This window comes from Otolemur garnettii, unplaced genomic scaffold, assembly GCF_000181295.1.
Source record: "Otolemur garnettii isolate 467f Iridium unplaced genomic scaffold, OtoGar3 scaffold00275, whole genome shotgun sequence".
Lineage (NCBI taxonomy): Eukaryota > Metazoa > Chordata > Mammalia > Primates > Galagidae > Otolemur > Otolemur garnettii.
Genome location: NW_003852670.1, coordinates 268,986 through 273,319, shown reverse-complemented (window position 1 = coordinate 273,319; position 4,334 = coordinate 268,986). Strand labels below are relative to the sequence as shown.

The window sequence follows — 4,334 nt, the reverse complement described above, 5'->3', positions numbered from 1 at the left end:
GGGCTGGGTTTGAACCCACCACCTCCGGCATATGGGGCCAGTGCCCTACTCCTTTGAGCCACAGGCGCCACCTAAGCAATTTTTAAATGATGTAAAAATGCAGGGCGGTGCCTGTGGCTCAAAGGAGTAGGGCTCTGGCCCCATATGCCAGAAGTGGTGGGTTCAAAACAAGCCCCAGCCAAAAACTGCAAAAAAAAAAAAATGCAGGAGTGTTGTGGAAGGCCAGAGAAAGAACATTGACCCACAGAGTGGCCAGGACAATGTTGTGTCCTAGGAAAGTGGTACACGGTCCCTGAAAGGTGAGGCTGGGGGGAGGGAGGGACCTAGTATGTAGGGGGTCTTGAATACGGGTTACTTTGGGCTCTATTGAGGAATAAGAAGAAGCCATTTATGAGCATTGTGCAGGACCATTTATTTTACCAAATTTATTTTCAGAGAGATCTCAAATGAGAGATGGATTAGGAGGTGGATAGAGGGCAAAATGGAGAGGAGAAGATCAGTTAGGAAGCTGGAGAGGTAACCCAGAGGAGAGATGTCTGAAGACAGGAGTCCTGAGGATGGAAAAGAGAAACATATGTAAGACAGGTTCAGGAAGTAAACTTGGCAGCCTGTCGTAATTATTGCTTGTCAGAGCAGTGCAGGAAAGGAAAGACACTGGGATGCTCCCGGATTCCTAGTTTGAATAACTATGTGGTGCCTGCAATTCACTAAGAGAAAGAATACAAGAGAGTGGTACCCGTACCTCAGTGGGTAGGGCACTGGCCATGGAACCCAGGCTGGCGGGTTCAAACCCAGCCGGACCAGCTAAAACAACAATGACAACTGCAACTGTAACAACAACAACAAAATAGCTGGGCATTGTGGTGAGCGCCTGTAGTCCCAGCTGTGAGAGACTGAGGTAGGAGAATTGCTTAAGCCCAAGATTTTGAAGTTGCTGTGAGCTGTGATGCTACATCACTCTACCGAGGGTGACAGATTGAGACTATGTCTCAAAAAAAAAAAAAGAATACAAGAGAAGCAGGGCAGGTGGTAGGATGAATAACTCAGCTGGGGGCAGCTCTGGAATTCTGACACGGAAAGGGTTCAGAGCAGTAGGACTGTGGGATTTGTTTTGAAACTATGTTTACAATAATAAGCAGTCTGCTTTTACTTAGATTGTACATTTAGATATGATATTCTGGGTAAGACGGGCGGCAGGTTATAGGGGCTTTAAGTTCCCACCCCATCCTGAATTCAGCATTGCACATTGTATTAGTTGAGATTCTTTTGGTTGTGACAGAAACCCAGTTTAAACAAACTCAAAGAGGCGAATTTAACAAACCAGGCAGAAGATAAGTTTGGGGCCTCAGGACCCACTAGATCCAGCAGCCCTCATGGTGGCAGAACACACTTTGTTCTCTCATTTAGAATCTGCTTCTCAGTGTCTGTTGCCTTTGTTCTCTCCTGGGGCAGATAGACTTTCTCCTATGGGAGGGAACAGAGGGCCTCTTGGGCTTTCTTCCAGCTCAGCTACCAGTGAGAGAAGAGACTCTCTTTTCTCCAAGCCCTAGTTTTAACAATCTCAGGAAAGGATTCAGATTATTCTGACCGGAGTCACGAACTCACTACTTGAACCAATCACTTTGCCTAATGGGGCAGGGTCTATACAAGAGGAAAAGATAGACAACACACACGGCAGTTCCCCGTGCCCCGCCCCATACCCTTGCCCATGAAACAAATAGGTGGGCTTAGATAGCTATGGGACATCCAGGTGAGGCAGTGGAGCCAAACAGGGACTCGTGAGCCTCAGGCTCAGAGGACAGCACTAAAGGCTTTTGTCAATGGCTTAGAAAGTAGCTGATGGCCTTGACAAAATTAATTGCAGGATTTATTCTACAAGCTCAGTGAATGTATTAACTAATGAAAACTGGTATAGTTTGGATACTTGTCCCCTCTAAATCTCATGTTGGAATTTGATCCTCACTGTAAGGTGGGGCCTGGTAGGAGGCATTGGGTCATGGGGGCAGATCTTTCATGAATGGCTTGATGCCATTTTGTCAAAAATGGCTGGGCACCTCTTCCTCTCTTTCTTGTTTCTCCTCTCACTGCTCCCTGTTCACCTTCTGCCACAAGTAGAAGCTCCCTGAGGTCCTCACCAAAAGCAGAGGCTGGCTCCATGCTTCTTAAACAGCCTGTGAAATGTGAACCACATAAAACTCTTTTCTTTATAAATTATCCAGCCTCAGGTATTTATAGTAACACATAAAGGACTAATACAATCATTGTTCTTAGATAACTCTTCATATGTATTTTATAGGGGTTTAACTGGGATCAGAGAGCTAAGTTCATAGTTACAAAGTAAGTTGTTTTTAAGAGAAAGCAAACCTCAAAACGGCATGTGTAATATGATTACAATGAAATAAAACACAACAATGGGGCCGGGTGTGGTGGCTCATGCCTGTAACCCTAGTCCTCTGGGAGGTCGAGGCCTGTGGATTGCTTGAGCTCAGGAGTTCGAGACCAGCCTGAGCAAAATCGAGACCCCTTTTTAGTCTCGACTAAAAATAGAAAAATACTAGCCAGGCATTGTGGTAGGTTCCTGTAGTACCAGCTACTCCAAAGACTGAGGTAAGAGGATTGTTCAAGCCCAAGAGTTTGAGGTTGCTGTGAGCTATAATAGCGCCATAGTATTCTACCCAGGGTAACAGAAAAGACTCTGTCTCAAAAAAAAAAAAAAACAAACAACCCACAACAATGTATGCAGTCTGTGTAGGTGTGTGTGCAAGCATAGGTCCATGTTTCCCATAGTTCAGAAAATAGTACTGTGTCATACCCACACAGAACTGTTTCCCAGACTATAGACAATTGTATATGACCTTGACTGTTTTGTCATATTCATACAGACCTGCTTGATAAGCAGCCTTGAACATTTTTTCAAGTGAAAGTCTTATGGGAAAAATAAAATGTATTCTCCTGTCAAAAGCCAGGTTCTTTATCTGTACTGTTTATTTCCTCTCTTTGCAATTGGACAGGCATTTGAACAGCTTCTGCGAGGTATCTTAGCATGGCTTCCAAGGCCCTCTCTGCACTCTGCCTCCTCCCCTCCCCTCTGCTCACAAGTCCTGTGCCCTTGAGCCAAGATTATTCTCTTAAATCCTTTACATTTATTTTTCCCTCAGTCTGGTACACTCTGTGTCTAACTTGGGCATGGTGTTTTTCTTCTTATCATTCAGAGTTGGCTCAAATGTCACCTCCTCAGAAAGACAGAAAGAATTTTCCTGACCACCCAGACAAAAGCAGCCTGCCCTCAGCCCCACTAGCACATCATTCTGTTTCATTTTCCTATGATTCGAATTCAAATTGTATTCATTATGTATTACCTGTTTCTTGTTGTCCCTTTCTTTCAAAGTGTCAGCTCTACAAAAGTAGAACCCTTGTCCATGCTGTCATCTTCCAGATTTACAACAGAGACTAGCTGTACAGGGAATGTTTGTGGCATGAAAAACTATATATCCCAACCTGTCCAAATGGTTGAAGTATATGAGTGTATTTCTTCAGAAGGATGATATTGACATTGTGATTGCCCTGGGACAGCCAGAGCTCAGGAAAGCCTAAACCAGCATGTTAAGTAGCCTTTCCCAAATGGAGTGTTTCCCCATTGGAGTTCCATATTCATTGGTTTTTTTTTTTGTTTTGTTTTGTTTTTTGGTTGCCATGTGGCCGGGGCCGGGTTCAAACCCGCCTCCACGGGTATATTAGGCCAGCACCCTACTCACTGAGCCACAAGCGCCGCCCTGGAGTTCCATATTCTGTGCTCATGTAAGTTAAACAGGCTTCTTTATTGAGGACACAGCTCACTTTTGTTTTTGTTGTTTCTTTGTTTTTAAATATGGAATGCTTCACAAATTTGCATGTCATCCTTGCTCAGAGGCCATGCTAACCTTCTCTGTATCAATTTTAGTATATGTGCTGCCGAAGGGAGCACCACAGCTCACTTTTGTGTATTGGGGATTTCTAGGGTGATATGCACATGCAGCAATTTCCCAAACTTATTTGATCCAGAATCAATTCTATTTTTTTATTTTGAGACAAAGTCTCACTCTGTCACCCTAGGTAGAGTGCTGTGGCATCAGAGCTCACAGCAACCTCAAACTCTTGGGCTCAAGTGATTCTCTTGCCTCAGCCTCCTGAGTATCTAGGATTACAGGCACCCACCACAATGCCCAGCTATTTTTAGAGATGAGATCTTGCTCTGGGTCAGGCTGGTCTCCAACCTGTAAACTCTGGCAATCTACCTGCCTCAGCCTCCCAACTGGCAATTTTTTTTTAGTAGAGACAGGGTCTTTTTTTTTTTT

At 44.4% G+C, this 4,334-nt stretch overlaps 1 non-coding gene across 1 annotated transcript; it reads right to left on the bottom strand.

Annotated features, from left to right (window-relative positions):
* Nucleotides 1-3,862: 3,862 nt before the first annotated feature.
* LOC111722539 lies at nucleotides 3,863-3,964 on the bottom strand. Its single transcript, XR_002771320.1, has one exon. It is a non-coding gene; the product is annotated as a U6 spliceosomal RNA (small nuclear RNA).
* Nucleotides 3,965-4,334: the final 370 nt, after the last annotated feature.